This window comes from Tiliqua scincoides, chromosome 11, assembly GCF_035046505.1.
Source record: "Tiliqua scincoides isolate rTilSci1 chromosome 11, rTilSci1.hap2, whole genome shotgun sequence".
NCBI classification, from domain to species: domain Eukaryota; kingdom Metazoa; phylum Chordata; class Lepidosauria; order Squamata; family Scincidae; genus Tiliqua; species Tiliqua scincoides.
This window is the reverse complement of record NC_089831.1, coordinates 15,615,000-15,639,306: the sequence shown is the minus strand read 5'-3', so window position 1 is coordinate 15,639,306 and position 24,307 is coordinate 15,615,000. Positions and strand designations below refer to the sequence as shown.

The following is a 24,307-nucleotide window of genomic DNA, read 5'->3' as shown; positions in this document are numbered from 1 at the left end:
GGAAGGAGATGAAATTTTGAAAGGCTGCAATGCATGTTAATAGCATTTTACAGTTTTAATGTTTGTGTAGGTTTCCAAATGACTCTGTATTGTTCGCCTCCCCCCCCAGCTTTGGGGGTTTCTCCAAGCTGAAACGCAGGCACTAAATGAATTAACACAAACCGGAAAGAAATCTAAATGCGAAAATGGGTCTTTTGCGTCATAAGAAAATGCATATCTAAAAAAGTTGTGGGTAAGCCTCTCTAAATGTTATGGTGGATGGTTTCCTGTGAAGTGGAAACATGATTACATCTGCTTTATTTCCCCCTTTTCTTTAAACATTCTGAAGGGCTGTTTGTGTACAATCTTAACTAAAGCATGTTGGGCGATTGCCTGGGTATGCAAGCCAAGTTAGTCCAGGATATCCACAGCAGAGTCTTTGGGGTAGCAGCACCCCGACGTCTGTGCTATTCCTTGCCCAAGAGATTTGTCCTATGACCTCTTTTTTTTTTGCCAGTTTACTAACATTTGTTGATTTCAGAAGACACTTGAAAGTCTTTTATCTGAACAATACGTTAATCTCACTGATCTTTTCGTTTATTTCCTTGTCTGGTTTCAACCACTTAATATTACCGATACTATTTTTATGCCGATTAACGATCGCACGGTGTCATCTCCAAGACTCCTTTGGGGCTAAATGGCTGGGTGACGAACAAAAAACAAAAATAAACCCTCTTATTAATTCAATAAATGCTACCCCACTGCTAGATGCTATGAAGCTATGAGGGTGAAGGGTCAAGCTGGACAGCACACAAAATTCTTCTGCTCCAGAATGCAGACTAAACAATGAAATCTGCAAACTTTTCAGATACTGGGACTCTTAACATTCCTCCCAAAGATATCAAAGTCCAACTTTAGACCAATGAACAGCCCCAGCTAAATCAGTTTATGGACAAGGAGGCCCACAAACAGATGATCTCAGCAATAAGGGCAGAGGGTCCCGTTTCTGTTCTTTAACAGCAGCTAGAACTGAAGCCAACATTCCTACCTTCCATTGCGCCACCTTCATGCTAGAAAAAGCATCACCTGTTTCCCCTGCCTCCATCCCAGGTCTGTCTCTTTATACGATGTGCCACACATACCGGTAGCACCATATACATCAATACATTTGTTAACAATATTAATAAGCTGTTTAATGTCTGTATGTCAGCCTGCTGATAAAAGCACAGGTGAAGAACTGGGGGAAAAAGTGGCAACCAGATGGAGGAAGGGGGATAGGGGAACCGGGATTACAAGAACCCTTGTTCAGCCATTCAAGCCTGAATGCATAGGGGGGGAAGAGTTAGTTAGGCATTCTCCCTGCAATGGTGGACCCACTAGCCATACCCCCCACATTCATTACATATCTGCACAAACAAGCAATGAATGAGTTTCTCCCTTGGTTCTAATCTTGATCAGCCAGGGTCCTTCCCACTTGCAGTGTATGCGGGATGAGTGGGTCACAGAGCAAGTTCATCACACAATGTTCAGCCTCAACGATGGGGTCCTCATTAAATCTAGACTCGTTCCTCTTTTTCTCTCTTGCCCCTCCCTATTGCTCGTGGAAGCAGAAAAAGGTTTGCAAAATAGGAAGCAGCACACACTCTTGCTTAACTTGCACCATTTACATAGGAGAAGCCCACTTTTCTTTTGCAAAATTTAGATAAAACAATGTTTGCTATTCTGTTTTAATTCAGAATCCATTTTTGTCCAGCCCATCAGTGCACACATTTGTTTCCTGTTGTGTATATGCAACGTTGGGCAGAAGGGGCTTAAATACACACACACACAGGGTCAGATCCAGGAGTGCCCCTCCATTCATGAGAGGGATGTTTTACATCTTGCACAATACTGGCACCAGATTGTGTTATGCAAAATGTGAAATGACTCCAAAATATACTGTTTTCCCACACAATCATAACCAAATAGAGCCAGGATGGTGTAGTGATTTGGGCTTAGACCTTGAAGATCCAGGTTCAAATCCTTGCTCAGCCACAAAGCTTCCTGGGTGACCCTGGGTCAGTTGCGAGCTCTCAGCCTCACCTACCTCACCGGGTTGTTGTGAGGACAAAAGGAGGGGAGAAACTATGTACACCACTCTGAGCTCCTTAGAGGAGGGTGGTATAAAAATGTTAAAAATAAAAAAGCCATCAGCCTTTGGACAACACCACTAATGGTGAATTTCCTCACAGATTTTGGGATCTAACCCTGCTTTGAATACAAACTGCAGAACTCTGTCCACAATAAAGGAAAGGTACAACTGTTTGTTTGAGGAAAGTTCTTCAGAGTACAGGAAGGACTGTCTCCTCTCGATCGGGACAGGTCAGTACATCCTGCAGGAGATAGCCAGGCTCCAACCTGCCTTTGGCCTGGGTGAGACAATGGAGGAAAGAAACTGGGCAGGCACTCTAAAGCATTGCACTTTGCAATTAATTCACATGGCCTACGACTGACCCGGGCACCAAAAGCCAGTTCTAGGGTCAAGCCCTGGCTCAGAGATATAGAAAGCTGCACCCAAATTAGGGTGTCCTGATTAGGGACACACCTTTTGCAAAGAGGGACCAGCACAAATAACTTCGTGCAACAAGCTGCACCCAAATTAGGGTGTCCTGATTAGGGACACACCTTTTGCAAAGAGAGACCAGCACAAATCACTTCATGCAACAAGCCGCCCATGTCTCAGAGTACTGCAATAATCTCCACCCTTCACACTGGTTAAGTAACATCTCCGGAAAGCAACTATTTCCACTTTTTGTATTGCATGTACTTCCTTTCCATGAACATAAATCCTAAATTCCAGAGGGTTGCCCTTGTCAACCCAACACAGAACAATCCGATGTCATTTGCTTTCTGGGAAAGGCACTGATCTTTTCTTCCTCCAGGGCCAAAAGGATGATCTTGGAACACTTTGGAAGCCTGAGAGTCAGCTCAGTTCTCCAGCAAGTCAGATGCTGAGTATCTACCCATTACACAGAACGGCACAATAGAATTCTGGGCAGTAACACTTCAGATGGCAGGGGGTGGAAGTGTCATGTGCAGATTGGTTCTAATTCAGCCAAGCAAGTGCTCCACCTGTTGGAATTCTGCACACTCTGCTATGTGTGCAAAGTTCAATGGGCCCTTTCTGTTGTTACCTTTGTGGTACAGAGTTCCCTTCTCACACTGCAAAGAACCTTATGGTGATATCAGAGGAGTTTGTGGCATGACTCCATCAAGTGGTCCTCTTACAGGCTGGTGCTGGTTGCTGCAGGACATTATGTCATAACCTCCTTCTGGCCTGACTACCTCTCTTTTTACCTTCCCCGCGTGGCACAGTTTTATGCTCATGTATCACCCCAGAAGCATGTGTTCGCCCACATGCCCTCCAGCTCCTGCTATTGCTGGACCCCTGTGATTAGTTGAAAGAACCTTATGTTTTTTCATGCTTAAGCCATTTCTGCCCAATGTTGCATATATACAACATGGACCAAATGTGTACACCTGTGGGTCTGGCAAAAATGGGTTAAAGTTGTTTCTTAATCGAGATGCATAAAAAGCCGTTTCCTGTGAACTCATTTCCATCTGTTGATGAGAAGGCTGGGGTAGAGGGAGAAATTTTAACTTGGTCAAAATCAGCAGGACTCATTTCAGAGAGAATGCGTTTAGAATGGGAATTTTAATCTAAAATATAATGTTGCTTCTCTTTTAGAATCTTACATGTCAGGCAAAGCCTAGCTCCTTCCTCACTTCAGATATGCACCTTCTGTCTCCTATATGCATCTACTGTCTCCCACTCCTCAATGTCTACCCGCCCCCTGACATTTTTTGGTACCAGTACTGGCCACTGGTCCTTGCCGAATATCTTAGGAGAGTATAGGCCTTGTTCACACAGGAAGGTATATCAATGGAATGTTCTACACTTGATTGACAACTGAATGAGTGATCCCACGTCACTGAGAAAGACTGCATTTACGGTGGTGAGACAATAAAATACATGTTTTATATGTGGTGTTACAGCTGATAAATATGCACTTGTGAACTAGCCCACAGAGTCGCATGAACGCCCTGCACAAAACTGGCATTCTACCTTGAAAGCAACAGAACTCTGGGCATAATGCTTGCTATCCACTATATTATTTTCAAGATGATCCCTGGGGGCTGGGGGATAAGAATAGACCCTCAGTTTGGCTGTACTTGTCGTAAGAGGCGACTAAACAGCCACCGGGTAGATGGGACTCGTTAGCCTGGGAAGGCAGCTCATGTGAGAGAAGGAAAACTCTGATCCCAAACCTCCACCGCCTTGTGGCTACATCCAGTTATGGAAAAGGCTTCAGGAGCCAACCTCGAGGCAAAATCCAGAGCCGGAGTCCCTGAGGCAGTTCGCGGCTGTACACAGTCACGCTCTGGCAACTCCAGCGACACCGCTGGAAACAACCGTACTGGCTTCTGCCTTTTAATTGGACCATTTCAGCGACGTGGAGAGGGGGGATTTGCAGCATGGGTAACAGTCTATCCTCCATACCTACTTTACCCAGGCTTCGCGCACTGGAGAGGACACTGTTCCAGAACCACCATTCAGAGTGCAATACCATAGTCTTCCGCGACTGAAGGATGCCAACATGGATTTTCAAGATGCATTACAGCCCAATCCTATCCACACTTTCCTGGGAGTAAGCCCCATTGACTCTAATGGGTCTTGCTTCTGAGTAGACTTGCATAGGATTGGGCTGTCAGTCACCTAATCTGCCCAGACACAGTAATAAAGCAACCATATATACATTAACTCTTGATAATAAGAACCAATTGAAAAGTTTAAAGCTATGCAATTAAAATCAGTATATTCCTAATTGCTGGACTATCATTCCCAGAAGTTGGATGCGCACACACATACATATGGTAAAAAGAATTGGGAAGGAGATGAAACCTTTTTAGGAAAAGGAGGAAAAACTGTAGGAAAAATTCTCCAAGGGGGGGGGAAGCATACTCAGTACCTTTTTTTGGAATGTTGAAGTGAGAAAATAGCACAACCATTTCCCAACTGTTTATCTGATGCCCATTCTTCCAAGGATTTGATGGTCTACTGATTTGCTATTGAGAGGTCCAAAAAAAACTAATCAGTTCTTATTTTCTCACTCCCCCCCTCCCCCCACACACCACCTCTGGCAATCCTCAACCCTTCATAAATTAATGGCATTCAATTTAGCTCTGCTTGCAATTAATCCCCTTAACATGTCAACAAGCAAAAAGGTGAAACAAGGTCAGGAGTCGGTGTTATCCCAGGATAGTGGGATCTCTGTACAAGCGCCACCACAGCAGTCACAAACGCCCTGGCCTCAGAAATGTTTCTGTAAGTGACCTCAAAGTGATAGGAAGGCTGAAGGTTTCTGAATTTCCTGTGGCTATTAAAACCACAAGGGCGGTTGCCTCACTAACCTTCTATCTAGACCTGTGCTCTGTGGCCCACAGTAACCTACTACCGGATGTTGAAGAGGAAGTGAACCAATAGCAACGGAAGAATAACAGTTTCTTGATTTTGAGCTGCCCTCTTGCAGAGATGTGCAGTGGGTGGGCAAGAAGGGGGGGCACTGATGCATGTGAGCTGTACCCCAAGAAGGCAGGGATGTGTGGTGGGTGGGGAGGCAGAGCCTCCCCACTGGAGTGCTTCAAAAAGCACTGCTGCTGTTCAAGGTGTGCAAGCACTTACAACCCATGCGCAAAAGTGCATGGATTGTGAGCGCTTGTGTGCCTCACAGGGTGGTGGTACTTTTGGAAGGACTCCAGTGGGTAGGCTCTGCCTCCCCACCCACTACACATTCCTGCCTTCTTGTGGTACAGCACACAAACTGTAAGCCTTGCCAAACGTGAGACCGACTCATTTTCACACTTGACATGCCTGACCACTTAGCCTTCTGCTGTCAGCTACATTCGATCGTCTCTCTCAGTCCTGCCACTTGAGAATGATATATAGCAAATCCTCAACAGGTTCTTGGAAACAGCAACTTTAAACAAAACGACACATAAAACCCGTGGGCGATTCTGCCATGAGCTAATTATTATGCACAAGTAAGAGTTCAGTTCCGATGGCATATTTCTGGTCACAAACATCACCAAACTTCTAAATAAAGACCCCAAAGATCTTTGATATTAAATGCTGAAATAAATACAAGCTATACAGTATATATATTTAGGAAAAATTAATAAAAACCAAGTAAGATAATTACAGTATTCACCCCATTTAGACACACCAATTAACCTAATGTGCACATCTTTGGGATGTGGGAGGATACTGGAGTATCTGGTAAAAAAAAAAAAAACCACAAAGACATCAGGAAAGCATGCACACTTGCCATAGGTAATGGCCCCAGCCAGGTATCAATTTATTTTTTTCTTCATCAACATTATGACAAAACAACACTGCATGGAACTACTTGTTGTATTTATTTTTTTAAATCTAGAATTATCTGACATTCAAAGCATGTACTTTACCGCTGAACTGCAATTCCTCCCCACTACCCTCATTCACACCCACACTTCAGACAGTTTGAACTCAGTCATCAGCAGTGCAATCTCTGAATCAATGCTCAGCAGACAGGGAAAAGTTAAGCGATCAAAAGTTGCAGCCTAAAAGTTCAGCTCAAAGGCACTCGTTCACATTCATGCACATTTCTCAATGCCTTCTCCTGCCATCTTTGCACCAATTGACCTTTAAGAAGCAGAACATGTGCACATCTTTTTTTTTCCTTCTTTCCCACCTCCAAAATTTATGTTCCACTTTACAGCACCCCCCAGGGCCTCCAAAGGATTAACAATAAACCAACTCTTCCTCCCTTAACCCCTGCGCTCATTTAACTTAACAGCTGTTAACAAGACAAGTTAAATCATTTTATAATGTTTTAATTTATCTGGTGTCATCTGGTCTAAGAATTTTGAGTTGTCCCACCCAAGTAAGAAGTTGTAGGAAAAACAAAAAACAGCCCACCTGTTCCTCTCTGATTTCCCCAAATCACCTTTATGATCAATCTAGTTTATGAGATCATATTCTTCACACCTGGGGACCAGGGAAGGGATTCTAAGCCTTCCTAGGAGCCATCCTCTGCAATAGTTTAGAATGCTAGATCAAGTGAATGATGTGGCTATTCACAGGAGAGGGACTTACTGCATGCGTAGAGGCATAAATCTCACAGGTCAACAGTGGCATTTAAAACAGGTTCAGAGACTGAGCTACAGTTCCAATACAGTGAGGGGGCCATGCAGACAACTGAATTTCCATTTGCCAAAGCAGCTGGTGAAAGGTATTTCTTGCAATACCTTTGTGTATGGATTCAGGAGTTGGTCTTACACCTGGAAGAACCAGGCTCAAATTCCCATGAAGCTTCTGGGTGACCTTGGGCCAGTCACTATCTTTCCGCCGAACATACCTCACAGGGTTGTTGTGAGAACAGGAGGGAAGGAACCATGTACGGGTGGTATAAAAATGTGAAAAAATAAACTAAAAATACTTTTGCTCAGGTTAAGCCTCCTACATTGTCCCAATGCCCATTCACTGTTCCAATGCCCTTTCACAGGATACAGTGAGATCCTGTGTGACAGTGGTTAGAGTCTACCATGAATTCACTAGGTAACCTTAGGCAAGACACTCCGCCTCCGCCGCAGTCTTTCCCAGCTGCAGTACGAGGATGATTAATTCTCACATACCTGACACACTGGTAAGGATTGCACTGAGATAACAAACATGAAACACTCTGCAAAACATGCATTAAAAATATTATTATGCAAAATACTCCAGCAAGCCAAGCTGTCGATTTCCAGAGGCTGGGGATGGTTGAGAAAGTCACCCGGATAAGAAAGGAAGAGAGGTGCTCAAAGAGACTGAAGATGGGTCCCAGCCACACTGTTATGACTAGAGAAATCTAAAAGAAACATGAGCATACTGAGGGGGACTGCATGGGGGGGAAGAAGAGTGACGGACTCCAGTGCCTTAAGGCTTAAGGAATGAATAATGCATCTTGTCACCCGACTTATGAGGACCAGTTTCACTACTGGTTCCTTTAAAATCAACTCACTTTGCAGCCTCTGACAAGACATTGAGAGGTCTAGACCAGGGGTGCTCAATAGGTGGATCGCGATCTACCGGTAGATCACGAGGCAAAATGAGTAGATCGCGGAGTGCCAACCCCCCCTTCAGGTGCCTCTGGGAGGAAACGCCGGGAGTTAGGCCCATTGTACTCAATGGGGCTTACTCCCAGGTAAGTGTGGCTAGGATTGCAGCCTCACAGCCTAATCCTAGGCATGTCTACTCAGGAGTAGGTCCTGTTATACTCAGTGGGGCTCAAGGTACACTAACATACATTGTACACATAAATGTTATATGTTATGATGGCACGAACATTGTAAAAAAAACTCTGGTAGATCTCCGGGCCTTGCTAGGTTTCAAAGTAGCTCTCAAGCCAAAAAAGTGTGAGCACCTCTGGTCTAGACATTTTTTCAGGTAGCTTAAGGACTCCACAATAGGTCCTATAACCTCTTAAGTCCTAGGAAGCTGCTTTATCCCAGGCCAGACCTTAGCTCGGTACAGTACTGTCAACACCTCTTAGGAGTATCAGAAAGGGAGTGCTTTCCAGCCCTGCTTGAAGAAGCAGATGCTTGAACCTGTGTCCTCTTGTGTACAAAAATGTTGTGTCACCACTGAACACATCCCCTATTTATTTTTCACATTTTTATGCTGTCTTTCCTCCAGGGAACTCAGGGTGGAATACTGTACAGGGTTCCTTCCTTGCTTTTATCCTCACAGCAACCCTGTGAGGTAGGCAAGGCTGAGAGAGAGTGACTGGCCCAAAGTCACACAGGAAGTTTCATGGCTGAGCGGGATATGAAACCTGGATCTTCCATCTCCCAAAACCACTACACCAATCCTGGCTCTCATTAGAAGAGGCAAGACAAATTCCAGCAATTTCAACAAGCTAACTGACTGGCAATGCCCCCTGGCCCCGTCAGTAGCTTTGCCATCTGTCATAGGTGCCTAAATTCCGTGTCCACAACACAGTGCACACTTGTGACCTGTCAAGATAAGAAGTTGGCCGTTCTCCACACTGCCCCAAAAGGTGGCCTTGCCTTCAAAGCGGTCCATGCGGCCAGCACTCTGGCTCACACTCCACACATGCTCCAAAGCTCTTTATCTCAACTGGAGAAAAAAAAAAAAACCAGTTTGGCTGCACATGCGGATAAAGGAGATGCCACCACAGTGCTCTCTTGGATCTGAAGCCCTGTGCCAAGTTGGAAGTTGCTCCTTTCTGCTGAGCCAGTTTGCCTTGGGAGCATGCAACCTCCACCACCACCTGGCTGTGCCCCATAAAGAGGGCATCAAAAGAACCGACAGTGCCATCTCCAGAAATCTACTTCTAATTAAGATTTTTTTTTTTGCACACACACATGCTGGGGAGCCAAGGGGCAAGCCAGGGCTGCAAGTTGCAACACAGCTGGTTGGAGATGTGCTCTTGGGAGAGAATTGGGAGCAGGAGGAGAGAAGCCCAACAGGCTCAGCTCTCGGGGTGTCTTTTGCAGTCTCTCAATCCACTTGCCTGATTTTATATTTTTAGCCCCTCTTGGTGAGCAAAGAAGAAGAGCAGGGAGACCATCAGACACAAGGAGGACCTCCTGGGGAGCCTGTCCCAGAACCACTGGGTCACCCTTGCAGGAGTTGCAATAGCTGCCTGCGTGCAAGGAGGGGGGGGAGGCTCCCTAAGCCTGCAATCCTAAGTGTGCAATCCCACACTTTCCTGGGAGTAAGCTCCATTGACTCTCATGGGAGGAGACATGCACAGGATGCGGCTGTGAGGCTGCAATCCTACCCACTCTTACTTAGGAGTGAGGCTCCACTGATTCTCATGGAACTTACTACTGAGTAGACAAGCATAGGCTTGGGCTGTTAGGCTGCACGCCTTTTCCACTCTTTCCCAGGAGTAAGCTTCACTGACTCTCACGGGACTTCCTTCCGAGTAGACATGCACAGAATGGAGCTGTCTGGCTGCAAACCTATCCACTTTCCCAGGAGTAAGCTCCATTGACTCTCGTGGGAGTTCCTTCTGAGTAGGAATGCATCGGATTGGGCTGTGTGGCTGCAAGTCTGTCAATGCTTTCCCAGGAGTAAGCGCCATTGCCTCTCGTGGGACTTCCTTCCGAGTAGGCATGCACAGGATGCCCCCCCCGCCAGAGGCCACCCGCCCCCTCTCCCAGGCGCAGCATCCCTGCGGGGAGCAAAGGGACTCACCAGCATCCTCAGCCGGCCGTCGGGAGGTCTGGCCGCCGCCTCCGCGGGAGGCAAGGCGGGGGGATCGGACCCACCACCCGGCTGCAGGAGGCGCTGCGCTCCGCTGCCTTTTGTTCGCGTGCGCAGGCGGCGAGGCGAGGCGAGGCGCGGCTGCGAGCGGGTGACGCCGAAGTTCTCCGGGCTGCCGGAGGAAGGAGCGCGGGGCTGGGGCCGCTGGGGCTGGGGCTGGGGCCAGCGCAGAGCCGGGTCCGCCCCCGCACGCTTGCGCACAGCCGGAGCCTGGGTCAGCTGGCTGCTCGCCTGGGCTGGGGAGGGGGCGGGCCGGGCGGTCCTGCGTCCGCCTCCACGTCCCGAGCGCCGGGATGGATGAGGGGCGCCCCAGAAGAGCCGCAGGCAGCGGTGCCCTCCGAGGCCTCCCCTCCCAAGCTCTTGCCCCCTCTCTTGCCCCCTCCCAGACCTCCCCTCTTAAGCTCTTGCCCCCTCGCAAGCTCTTGCCCCCTTCCCCCCCTCCAAGATCTTTCCTCTCAAGCTCTTGCCCTTCTCCCCTGCCCCCTCCAAGATCTTGCCCCCTTTTTCCCCCTCCAAGATCTTCCCTCTCAAGCTCTTGCCCTTCTTCCCTGCCCCCTCCAAGAGTTTGCCCCCTTTCTTTTCCCGTCCAAGATCTCCCCTCTCAAGATCTTGCCCCCTTTTTTCCGCTCCAAGATCTTCCCTCTCAAGCTCTTGCCCTTCTCCCCTGCCCCCTCCAAGATCTTGCCCCCTTTCCCCCCAAGATCTTCCCTCTCAAGCTCTTGCCCTTCTTCCATGCCCCCTCCAAGAGTTTGCCCCCTTTCTTTTCCCTGTCCAAGATCTCCCCTCTCAAGATCTTGCCCCCTTTTTTCCCCTCCAAGATCTTCCCTCTCAAGCTCTTGCCCCTCTTCCTTACCCTCCTCCAAGATCTTCACTCTCAAGCTCTTTCCCCCTCCAAGATCTCCCCTCTCAAGATCTTGCCCATCCGTCCAAGATCTCCCCTTGTAGGCAGCAGTGGCCCTTTTTTCGTTTAAATGCAATTTTGCCCACCACTCCAAGCCTGAAAGATCTCAGTGTCACAAAAAATTTTTTGCACCAAAGATTTTTGCAATGCACTGTAGATTTTTTGGGTAGGGCACTGGTTTACTAGGGTTAGAGTTCTATCACCATAAATTGCCCTGATTACACCTGATCCAGCAGGGATGTTCTTAAGTTCCCGTCACACAAATGCCTAAGCCTACCTCGCAGGGTCCTTGTGAGGACAATAGCAGGGAATGGTCATGACATGTGCACCATCTATGCTAGGGGTGTCAAACTTAAGGCTCTTGGGTCCAGGGTGACCAGACATCATAACCGCAAAAGAGGACAAGGCACTCCAAAATGTAGGCCATTGAAGAAAAACGCAGGACATGACGAAAGAAAGGCTAAAAACACTTCTATATTGATTTTCTGTGGTTAATCTTTAAACACTATATTACTTATTAAATTTAAGACCATATTATGTATAATTTATTAATTACAAGAAGGCTATGTGCATTTAAGTTCTTTCCCAAGACGTGAGGCTAAAAAAACGAGGACATGTCCTGGAAAAATAGGATGTCTGGTCACCCTGTACAGGTCGAATGCTGCCCCTGGAAGCAGTTTATCCGTCCTCTGTAATAAGGGCTCTCTCCTATCTTGAAGATATGAACAAGTACTGCACATTTTCTCTTCTGTCATTTGCAGCTAACCGAGTTTCGATGTGAGAACAAAGTGCTTATTTCTGGCCATCATCTGCTTTATGATGTCACTTTCTGCTTAATGATGTCACTTCTGGCCTTCAACAGGCACCATGAATGCTAACTTCAGTCCTCTGTATGAAACAAGTTTGACACCCCTGACATATGTTGCCTTGAGCTCTCTGGAGGAAAAAGGGCAGGATAAAAGCTTTTATCAGGTTTGTGTTGTTGTTTTTTAATAATTGCTGTAAATCTCTCCCTGCACCCAAATTCTGAGGAATTTTCCTCTGGTATTGTTTTAAAATAAGCAGCTAGTCCTCATAGAGGTAGGAGAGTTGAGAGGAGAAGGTGATGGTTTATTAAAAAGTTTGATGGAAGGAAATGGAAATGGAGTGATGTTCACTGGGGAAAAGTCTGCCTTGTACTCACTCAAGGTTCTAGTACCACCTCAAATCCTGAAACTGTATATAGATCAAACCACACTGTACTACAGGCAAAGGAATATCGGTTTTGAATGCTTCCCCCCCCCCACACACACACACACACATTCTCTTGTTTGTGGCCTTGACCATGCATGCGGTACAGTAGACTGTAGCACTTTAGAGTGCACAGTGGGGAATGGGGGGGTGCTATTTGGGAATGCTACCCTCTGTGAAATATTCATTGCATGGAGAAACCTTGTGCATCAAAAGATAATGCTTCTAGTTCAACAGATACCTTGAAGTGCTAACTTTCTACTTGCAAAAACGCTTGTTTTTGTTTTCAAGGGGAAGAGTTCAAAAATGGCACCACATCACCTACACCCTGAAAAGTGGTGCAGTCGATTCTGCCACATTTAGAACTCTCCCCCCACTAGGCATCACGACCCTCTAGGAATCACCTCATGAACCTCCAGGGGACTATTGAAAGCAGTCCTGGAGATAGTCACAGGCCTCCAGGAATTTCCAGTATTGCATAATACGGGGGGGGGGGAATCTGGGGAGGGAGAACCTCCGGGAACAACTTCAATGGAGTTGGCAAACCTACAGGCCCCATTCTGTTACTACATGTGCAGACCAGGTCCTTGTATTGCCCTGCCAAGTGGTGAGGCAAACCTTACCACACATCTGCTCCTCATGTAAGATCTCTGGAAATAGGAAAGTGGCGAATGTCTCCTTGCCAGCTGGCAGGACCAGGCAACCAGCCTACACCACATTACTCAGACTTAACTCCATGGCAAGTCACTGGACGTTTGCAGTTTGTAATCTCCCTGCTTTGCTTGCAAATGTTGAGAGTGTGACTTGGAAAATGGGAGAGCACCCTTTGGAAACCAAAGGTACAGGTCATTCCGCCCACTGTAAGATCCGACGGCTCTTCACACGTTAACTGCACCCAGGAATAACAATTGTTAGTCTGTACCTGGTATTCACATGTTACACATGTTAGCATAGGTACAATCTGTGAAAGACATTGGGAAATCTGTAAAAAGGAGCCTAAGTACAGACATTCACAAATGTGTATGTGGGTGCAGCCAGACAAGAGCACAGCCTCCACATTCCACAGAATAAGCCTGCAATCCTATACATACTTTCCTAGGAGTTTCCTATACATACTATACATACTTCTTCCTGTATAGTATGGGACTTACTTTTGAGTCGAAGCAGATAGGCTTGGACTGTGAGCTGGGAGAAAGTGCTAAGGCAGCATCAAGGACTATACCATGTAACTGTAAGAGAAAATATTTTTTTTATTTTTGTGTATGTGTATGTACGTGTTACGTGTTGGCAACCTTCAGTCTCGAGAGACTATGGTATCGCGCTCTGAAAGGTGGTTTTGGAACATCGTCTAGTGTGGCTGAAAAGGCCTCGGGAGTGACAATCCCTTCCACAACGGGAGCAAGTGCAGTCTGTCCCTGGTCTGTCTCCCTGGCTATGGGCCTTCCTTCTTTGCCTCTTAGCCTCAGACTGTTGGCCAAGTGTCTCTTCAAACTGGGAAAGGCCATGCTGCACAGCCTGCCTCCAAGCGGGCGGCTCAGAGGCCAGGGTTTCCCACTTGTTGAGGTCCATCCCTAAGGCCTTCAGATCCCTCTTGCAGATGTCCTTGTATTGCAGCTGTGGTCTACCTGTAGGGCGCTTTCCTTGCACGAGTTCTCCATAGAGGAGATCCTTTGGGATCCGGCCATCATCCATTCTCACGACATGACCGAGCCAACGCAGGCGTCTCTTCAGCAGTGCATACATGCTAGGGATTCCAGCACGTTCCAGGACTGTGTTGTTTGGAACTTTGTCCTGCCAGGTGATGCCGAGAATGCGTCGGAGGCAGCGCATGTGGAAAGCGTTCAGTTTCCTCTCCTGTTGTGAGCGAAGAGTCCATGACTCGCTGCAGTACAGAAGTGTACTCAGGACGCAAGCTCTGTAGACCTGGATCTTGGTATGTTCCGTCAGCTTCTTGTTGGACCAGACTCTCTTTGCGAGTCTGGAAAACGTGGTAGCTGCTTTACCGATGTGTTTGTTTAGTTCGGTATCGAGAGAAATAGTGTCAGAGATCGTTGAGCCAAGGTACACAAAGTCATGGACAACCTCCAGTTCATGCGCAGAGATTGTAATGCAGGGAGGTGAGTCCACATCCTGAACCATGACCTGTGTTTTCTTCAGGCTGATTGTCAGTCCAAAATCTTGGCAGGCCTTGGTAAAACGATCCATGAGCTGCTGGAGATCTTTGGCAGAGTGGGTAGTGACAGCTGCATCGTCAGCAAAGAGGAAGTCACGCAGACATTTCAGCTGGACTTTGGACTTTGCTCTCAGTCTGGAGAGGTTGAAGAGCTTTCCGTCTGATCTGGTCCGGAGATAGATGCCTTCTGTTGCGGTTCCAAAGGCCTGCTTCAGCAGGACAGCAAAGAAAATCCCAAACAAGGTTGGTGCAAGAACACAGCCCTGCTTCACGCCGCTTCGGATGTCAAAGGGGTCTGATGTGGAGCCATCGAAGACAACAGTGCCCTTCATGTCCTTGTGGAAGGATCTGATGATGCTGAGGAGCCTGGGTGGACATCCGATCTTGGGGAGAATCTTGAAGAGGCCGTCCCTGCTGACCAGGTCGAAGGCCTTCGTGAGATCTATGAAGGCTATAAAGTGTGGCTGTCACTGTTCCCTGCATTTCTCCTGCAGTTGTCTAAGGGAGAATACCATATCAGTGGTGGATCTGTTGGCTCGGAATCCGCACTGTGATTCTGGATAAACGCTCTCTGTGTATGTATGTTTGTGTTTTAAATAATCCTCCTGGGTAGAAAAAAAAAATCTCCTGCAGAAAATTAGTGCAGCAAGAAGTGAGCTGGGGTGGAAACTTTCACCTTCATGTTTCTTGTTTTTGTTTGTTTTACTTGCAGGATTTTTTCTAAACGAGGAGAAACATTAAAAAATGGGAAACGCATCCACCTTTAGTGGAATCATCCAGGATTTTCCTATCTCATGCTGCTCCATGTACAGACCAGGCCTAAGATACACATCTGATGTAAAAGTAATTTAAGAGTCTATCTGAAAAGACAATTGCAGCAACCCCACACGACACACTAGGTAACAGACGCACAATTTCTTAATATTAAGGAAATAAAAACATCGAACATCAGTGCATCTAAAACAAGTAATCTAGCACTCTACCTATTCACAAAGGCAGTTTCAGATGTGCATCCTTTGTTGACTATAGCATCGAGCAATGACTTGCATGTGTGAATGAGCCATCACAGATTAATCGCTTCTCGGACTCCTAGCACCTGCTATCATCTCTGTTCTCAGTACTTCTTAGTGGAGACTTATTTTTATTTTTCACATTTTTATACTGCCCTTTCTCCAGGGAGCTCAAGTTGGTGTACATAGTTCCTCCCCTCCTTTTCTGATAGTGACTGGGCCAAGATAACCTAGGAAGCTTTATGGCTGAGTAGGGATTTGAACTTGGATCTTCCAGGTCTAAGTCCAACTTCCAAACCACTACATTACATAAGTGGTTCTCAAATTTGTGAGATCCTCTTTTTAGAATGAGAATCTGTCAGGACCCACCAGAAGTGATGTCATGATATCATCAAGCAGGAAGCATTTTAAGAATCCTAGGCTGTAATCCTACCCACATTTACCCAGGCGTAAGTCCCATTTACTGCATTGTTCAAAGCATATACATAGTAGCCTGTTCAAAGTACAGCTCTGTAACATTTCCCCAAATGCAGTCGCATATCATGGTAGTATCAGGTCTGATATATTAAAAATAACATATTGAAATGAATGGGGACCCATCTGAAATTGGCTCACAACCCACTTATTGGGTCCTGACCCACATTTTGAGATACACTGTACTACATGCTGGTTCGCACACTGAGTTGAAAAACATCAAAGCGATGTTTAAGGCCAGGATAAATCACCCCATAAAGAACACATGCGAATATTATAAAAGCAAAAATTATTAGGAATCAGCAACTTGGAAAGGGAGAAGCCAAGAAATGTTCAGCACCTAACACAATGCCAGAGCCTAAGAAACGTGGCAAGAGGCAAGGTAAAGTGGCAGAGACAGGTATTATCTGAACAGGCACATGCAGAAAGGCTCAACTAGAGCTGCGTAGCATTTGCGTAGCTTTATCTCCTATAAACCACTTATTGCCCAGATGTCTAGCATTTTAGCATATATCCCTTGCGCAGTTCACTTTTCTTTGGCAAAGGGAAACAACAAGCTGGATTAATCTGTCGAGATGCTGAATAGCAACCGGGAATCCGTATCTGCAGTGGTGATTTAATTACAGCCTAGCAAGAAGGAAGGAAGCTATCTGGTGGTCATTATCGGGCTGTCAAGGTAGCAGCCGAGCAGGGAACTCTTGGAGCAGTCTTCTAGCCCAAGATGCCTGTTTTTATTTCTTCAGTTTATGACATCCAAAAAGAACAGCAACACTATTCAAGAAGGTTAACGAGTGCTTGCAGAATTAAACTCAACTGTCACAGCATATATTTATTGCAAAACTGGAAAATGACAGTGTGCTTGTTAAACTTGCAAGACCTTTTAGCAGCGAGGACCAGTTCACATTTTCCATTTTTAAGCATCCAGGTTTAAAAACAAAATGGCTAAATACACATCAACTCCTGTGAACATTGCAGGGTTTGTGTGCAATAAATACAGCAGGTCCTCACTTAAACCGGTTTCGTTTTATGTTGTTTCGTTACAAAATTGATTAGGAAAAAAAAAAATTGATTCCTGGGCCAGGTCACTATTGCCGAGGTGGAGTTTGCATGTTCTCCCCATGTCTGCATGGGTTTTCTCTGGTCCAGAAAGCTCACATTTATTTCAATATTTGAAGTGTTTTGGGTCTTTAGAAGTTTGGTGAAGTTTTTGTGACCAGGAATATGCTGTAGGAACATAACTCTATGGATATCAATTAGCCAACAATAAAATTGGTTTCTTCAAAACGTTGTCGATAGGTTCTTGGAAACGACACAAAATGACTTATAACTTATAAGTCATCTTGTTTAGTTTCCAAGAACCCAGTAGTTGGCAACCTTCAGTCTCGAAAGACTCTGGTATCGCGCTCTGAAAGGTGGTTCTGGAACAGCGTCTAGTGTGGCTGAAAAGGCCGATTCGGGAGTGACAATCCCTTCCACACTGGGAACAAGTGCAGTCTGTCCCTGGTCTGTCTCCCTGGCTATGGGCCTTCCTTCTTTGCCTCTTAGCCTCAGACCGTTGGCCAAGTGTCTCTTCAAAGTGGGAAAGGCCATGCTGCACAGCCTGCCTCCAAGCAGGCCGCTCAGAGGCCAGGGTTTCCCACCTGTTGAGGTCCACTCCTAAGGCCTTCAGATCCCTCTTGCAGATGTCCTTGTATCGCAGCTGTGGTCTACCTGTAGGGCGCTTTCCTTGCACAAGTTCTCCATAGAGGAGATCCTTTGGGATCCGGCCATCATCCATTCTCACGACATGACCGAGCCAACGCAGGCGTCTCTGTTTCAGTAGTGCATACATGCTAGGGATTCCAGCACGTTCCAGGACTGTGTTGTTTGGAACTTTGTCCTGCCAGGTGATGCCGAGAATGCGTCGGAGGCAGCGCATGTGGAAAGCATTCAGTTTCCTCTCCTGTTGTGAGTGAAGAGTCCACGACTCGCTGCAGTACAGAAGTGTACTCAGGACGCAAGCTCTGTAGACCTGGATCTTGGTATGTTCCGTCAGCTTCTTGTTGGACCAGACTCTCTTTGCGAGTCTGGAAAACGTGGTAGCTGCTTTACCGATGCGTTTGTTTAGCTCGGTATCGAGAGAAAGAGTGTCGGAGATCGTTCCAAGAACCTACTGACAACATTATGTAAGGACTTGCTGTATACAGTTCCCTACCTCACTGAAGAGGTACCTGAGACTAGCAAAAGACAACAGAATCGTTCACACATTTGCAGACATAGCCAGTGATAGCACTTAATAATAAGATGTAATATTTCTATGGTGTTTCTGAGTGTGCAAAGTGAGTCGTGTGTATTGATGCAATCCATGCAGCAACTCAGTTGCATTAACCCCATAATGCAAATGGGGAGACTGAGGCTGAGTGACTTTCCTAAGGCCACATAGTGGGTTCACAGCTGCAGCAAGTTTCAAACTGGGGAAGCCCAGATTCACAGGTCAATCCCTGAGGCTTAGCCGTCGTGCTACGTCAGCTCTTTCCTAATTCGTTGGAAGTTTATTCTCCACCACCGGGGCCTCTGAGCAGTTTACAGAGCAGCATTTAAGCAACAGTAAAACCACAGTCAAATACGTCATTGAGAAGCTAGCGATTAAAGAGCAAAACAAAACCCAAACAGCAACAAACGAAACCGTTTTAAAAGCTATGAATCGACAGATCGCTTTCCAGGACTGATAAACTTGTTTCAGTTCAGCAGGTGGTTCTACGATATGTAAGAGCCACGATGGCCAACTCATGCATGCAACAAAAACTATTCAACAATGCATTGAGCAGGTGATGAATATGCTGGTGTGGACTTTGCGTTCCAGATGGTATATGGAGAAAAAAGATAGGCACCTTGTTGTTTCAGTCACTGGACAGATCATTCCCCCAGCACAGCTGTCCTAAAAACTCAGCCCCATTGCTGGCACCATGTTGCATAGATCAAAGGCTTCTCCTGGCCCCTCCACTCACACCAAATGACATCTTGGGTGTTACCAGCACTGAGAGTTCAAGGACCCTTCAAACCATGATTAAACTTTGGAAAACAGGCAATGAACAAGGAGAGAGACATTAAGAGATGACAATCATCCCATATTCTAATGCACATGCTTTGATGCAGAATTTACTTGAACCCCCAACCCTTTGTGCAAAGCTGGGGCTCTGTCTTGGAACAGGTGAAGAGATCATAACCATGTGCAGAGTGCTTTTCCTCACTAATGAACAAATTCAGTCCCACCTACCAAGTAGGAGAAAGACACTTAACACTGGAGGGTGTTGAATCCACATGGCTCTTCCCAAACCAGCAGGCCGGTGAATTAGGCCCAGGCTCTCTGCACTACCAGAAGAGGAGACAAGTATAGACAGTTCTAGCTGGGTTATTCACACCACTGTCCTGGGCTGGAAAGTCAGGGTCAATCTGGCACCACTGTCTCCTATAAAAGTCTCAGATCTGCTGCCTTCCCCCATACCTAAAAGGACAATTTGTTGTCAAGAGAAGCCAACAGCCTGCTCTGAACAATCAGCCTGTCTGCTTTCACTCCGTCTGTCTGCCATTCAATTGATTTGCCCACCGCCAAGCCTGGCAATAATCTGATTTAAAAGCAAAGTAGAGGGCATTTGGCGCATGACTGCTGGCTTGGAAAATGAAATTATAGCTTTAAAGAACTGGATGAGAAAAAGGAGCCAACTTCCATCATATCAGAATTTTCTGTTATTTACACTCCTAACATTCCATCTTGCAATCCAGATTATACCAGAAGGGCTCCAGATGTACCTTGCCAGGAATAACATTCTTGTATTCTTTAGCTATTGTCCAGTTCTGGCTGGAATTGTGGGTGGTCATAACCGATCTGGACCTAGAAGGTGTGCTCTCCAACTTACAATTCTAGAAGTCAGTGATTGGAGCTGGGAGGCTGTATTCATAGCTGGCCTGGCTTATTATTAACAGTATTTATACACCACTTTTCAACAGAAAGTTCACAAAGTGGTTTTCAGAGAAAAATCAGATAACTAATGGCTCCCTGTTCCAAAAGGGCTCATATTCTGTTGTTGGCAACCTTCAGTCTCAAAAGACTATGGTATTGCACTCTGAAAGGTGGTTCTGGAACAGCGTCTAGTGTGGCTGAAAAGGCCGATTCGGGAGTGACAATCCCTTCCACACTGGAAGCAAGTGCAGTCTGTCCCTGGTCTGTCTCCCTGGCTATGGGCCTTCCTTCTTTGCCTCTTTGCCTCAGTCTGTTGGCCAAGTGTCTCTTCGAACTGGGAAAGGCCATGCTGCACAGCCTGCCTCCAAGCGGGCCGCTCAGAGACCAGGGTTTCCCACTTGTTGAGGTCCACTCCTAAGGCCTTCAGATCCCTCTTGCAGATGTCCTTGTATCGCAGCTGTGGTCTACCTGTAGGGCACTTTCCTTGCACGAGTTCTCCATAGAGGAGATCCTTTGGGATCTGGCCATCATCCATTCTCACGACATGACCGAGCCAACGCAGGCGTCTCTGTTTCAGCAGTGCATACATGCTAGCTCATATTCTAAAATATGCAAAAGAACACCAGCAGACAGCCACTGGAAAGACACTGCTGGGGTGAGGCGGGCCAGTTACTCTCCCCCTGCTAAAAAGAGACGCACCCACTTGAAAAAGTGCCTCTTATCCAGTAAGCCAGGGTAAACAGGCTAACAGAGAGATTCTTATCACAGCAGAGATTGGTGGGGGTCATAGATTGCTTTGCCAGGTAAATTGAAGGAGACAACTCGGCCACGACAAGGTGAAAAGGGGGGTGATGGCACAAGCCAGTATGTCATCAGATTAGGACTAGAGACAACCAGGTTGTGATCCTAACCCAGCCATGGAGCTCACTGGATGCCTTTGGGTCACTCTCCTTTCTGCCCATTCTCAGGCTGCCCTACCTTGCAGGGTTACTGTGAAGACAAAATTGGGCAGTGACAGGAAAATTGCCATGTGCATGTCTTTGAAGAATGGGTGGGGTCAGGATTAACCTGACAGGTGTGCAAGAGCCTTGCTGGTGTGAAAGCCAAACTAAATTGGTCTTGGTGCAAAGGGTATATAAAGCTTAATCCAAGACCACAAGCATTTAGTTGGCAATGGAATATCTGCCAGAGTGCCTTGGGCTGCCCAGGTCTTCTGTACCTATCCCCATAAAGCCAAGAACAAGAGACATAACCTGCCTGTCAAAACGCCTGGAAGCAATGGAAGCACCTGCCAAGAAAACAGTGCTGGATGATGCCCCTACCTGTAGCAGCCCCAGTTCAGGATTGCAGCCAGCTGTCTAGGCATGCCTCGAGACTTCTGCTCAGGAGTTGAGCACTTGACTTGCATAGCATACTTGCTTTAAAATGGAGGTGGGGGGCAGGACTCTGGATGCAAAGGTGCACATGAAGCCCTGCAGTTGATCCCTGTTATCTCCAGTTAAAAGGGGATCAAAGGTAGCAAGGCTGGAGAGACCTCTCTCCAAGACCTTGCAGGGCCACTTCTAGTTGGGGAGTTGACAGTACTTAGCTGAATTAATAATGTGACTCAGTGTAAGGAAGTTTCATATGTATTCTAGACTGGAGCAGGTGTTCACGGCAGACAATTGCCTAGAGGAGAACAGGGCATCAGGAGCAAAGTGGAAGCAGGTGGACTGAAAGAAAACAGCAGGCCCTATTTGTGACTCTTGAAGCAATCAGCAAAAGGAGGCAGACAGGAGTTCCCCTGTACACTGTACTTACGTACTTTCTTCAAAACTTGTGCTCACAAACAGAAATAGCAATTCTACTTTTTCTGAGCCACCATATGCAATAACTTTGCCTTAGGGGCTCTCAACATTTACAAACCAGAATAACAAAATTCTGGGGCTGCTGGAGCACAGATGAACCAACCTGTTTCTGAAGGTTTGGGGGGGGGGGAGCTCCCTGTCCATATCCTGGAACAGAACATGTGTGTCATTTTTTGTGTAGCAGCATCCATCTCTGGATCCAAATTTACAAGCAAATTTTGAAACCAAGTTTCTAGTCTTTAATGTGGAATGGCACAAAGTGAAATGAAAGGTACATGCTTGTATCTGTGGTGGAATATCCAAAAGGGGATTAACAAAAGAGGGTGTTACAGTATACTGAAGATGTAGGATATTCTCTCACAAAATGAAATTATACAGATTAAAAAATAGGTATGCATGTATTTTTGGGAGACAGAGTTTATATGGCTTTCATGTTATCCATATATTGCTTTATGTCCCCCCATTGATGTTCCCCTATCTAAACACTGCCCTCTACTGTCTGGTCACCATAATTTTTTCTGTCAAAATATAAAACATTCTAAATTCTTCATGAACTCAAATATTGGACCAAACAAAGGAAAGTAATATAAAGTAAATTTAAGCAAACTAGTCATTGTTTATTTACAAGGAATGGCTGAAAAGTTCTCAGCTTTCATTGAATGGAGCTGGGGCTATGTTCAGTGCAAAAACTGTCCCACCTCTGTTTGTACAGTATACATTCCCAGGAATATTTGTCCTTATTGTACATTAACAGGCTTATGTCAAGGCCTAAAGTTGTCATAATGTGGTTTGTTTTGTTCTTTTTACAGCTGCAAACCCCTATGTACTTTTTCCTGGGAATAAATACCACTGAAATATATAAATTTTCCTTGCAAGTAAACACAAATAGGATGCATGAGTCTTTCTGCATTTCTGATCTGCTTGAGCTTCGGCTACAAATTGGACATACTGTGTATGTCCAAATGGATTCCTGCAGGGCTGCCAACTCTAGTCACAAGTTGGGAATTTTAGGGAAAAAAATCAGAAAGCTGGCTTTATTCTCCATCCAACAAGAATTGCCTAATTTCTGAGAAGAACCATTTGACTTGATTTGTCTCTTCCCTTGTGATTTTTTTTAAGCAATTCCAGGATTTCAAAAGGTCTATCTAGGAACACCTGGAATCCTGCATTCCACACATCTGTTCAATGCATTAAGCCCACAACAGAGAACATTCTTAGGGGCTACATTTCTTCAAATGCTCCTGTTCATTCCAGTTCCATTTTGTACTCTCAATTAGGACAGGAACTTCCAAAGTGCCTTGACATATGCAGCCCAGGTTAGTGCTTCCCCTAACGTCTGTCAGCTGAAGTTCTTCCTCGAATTAAAATTAAAAGCATGCACTGTCCTTAAAGACAAAAGTTTCTTTTAGAGCATGAAAGAGACAGACTGATCCTTGGAGCAGCAGAGCCCCTATGTTTCCACAAGTCACTGTTGAAGTGAATTAGCTCTGATGCATCAGCTATAACTGGATCAAAGGATCACCCCAATGCAAAAAAGAAAAATAAAGGACAAATGGGATGTATATCAAAATATTATATCTCCCCAACCCTAATGCCAGACACAAGCTGTTAAAGACCCAGAAAGACCAACTTCCTTTCCCACCCCATGTTCTGTTGTTTCGTTTTTTTCCCCAGCTGACTTCTTCAGCAGGCCAGGACTCTGAGCAAATTCAGTCCTCATCAAACTGAATTCTCCTTTCCCATTTACAATTTCTGCATGTACTATTTAATTTTAATTTACAAATGCATACATTTTTTGTATACTTCAGGAGTCTCACAAGACTGTAGGAACCACTACTTTATTTTGTGGCCCCATTTAGGATCCAAGCAGATAGTCAACTCAGCTAGATGGTTCCATCTTGAAGAGGTTGCCTTATGCTGCTTTGGATGAGTCACAGTAACTCATGCAGAGTTATAACAGGCAACTTCCTATGAGAATGGGCAATCCTGCTCCATTTTTGCACCAGGGGTGATGAAATGATCCAAGGAGACACAAAGCAGAGCTAAAGAATGACCCTTCCCCAGCAGAGATTGATTCTAAGGAACAGCAGTGAATCACACAGACATGTGGCAGTTTTGAGAATGACTAGTCTAGATTACGCAGACTCAGCGATGTTCTTTCCAAATCCCCGGTGCCGGATGCTGAGTGTTGGTCTTTTTCCTCCCCTCCCTCCCTCTTGCCACAACACACCCGTCCTTTTCCCCCTGGCAACAGGCGGTATCCCAAGAAAGAGGTACTTATTAGTGAGAAGAGACTAGAGTATGGGTCCTGAAGAACTTGCCTTCCCCATGACGCAGAAATCGAGTTGACATTTTATAAAGTTTTTACTGTAATCTGAAGTGCCTTAAAGTAAAGGGTT

General features: G+C 46.0%; 1 protein-coding gene across 3 annotated transcripts in view; it reads right to left on the bottom strand.

Annotated features, from left to right (window-relative positions):
* Nucleotides 1-10,487, bottom strand: part of ST3GAL4 (ST3 beta-galactoside alpha-2,3-sialyltransferase 4) — a 164,511-nt gene extending 154,024 nt beyond the window's left edge. For all 3 annotated transcript variants that reach the window (XM_066639824.1, XM_066639823.1, XM_066639825.1), the window contains exon 1: nt 10,265-10,487. The gene's annotated coding sequence lies outside the window, so the exon portion shown is untranslated. The remainder of the gene's footprint in view (nt 1-10,264) is intronic.
* Between the last annotated feature and the right edge of the window lie 13,820 nt (nt 10,488-24,307).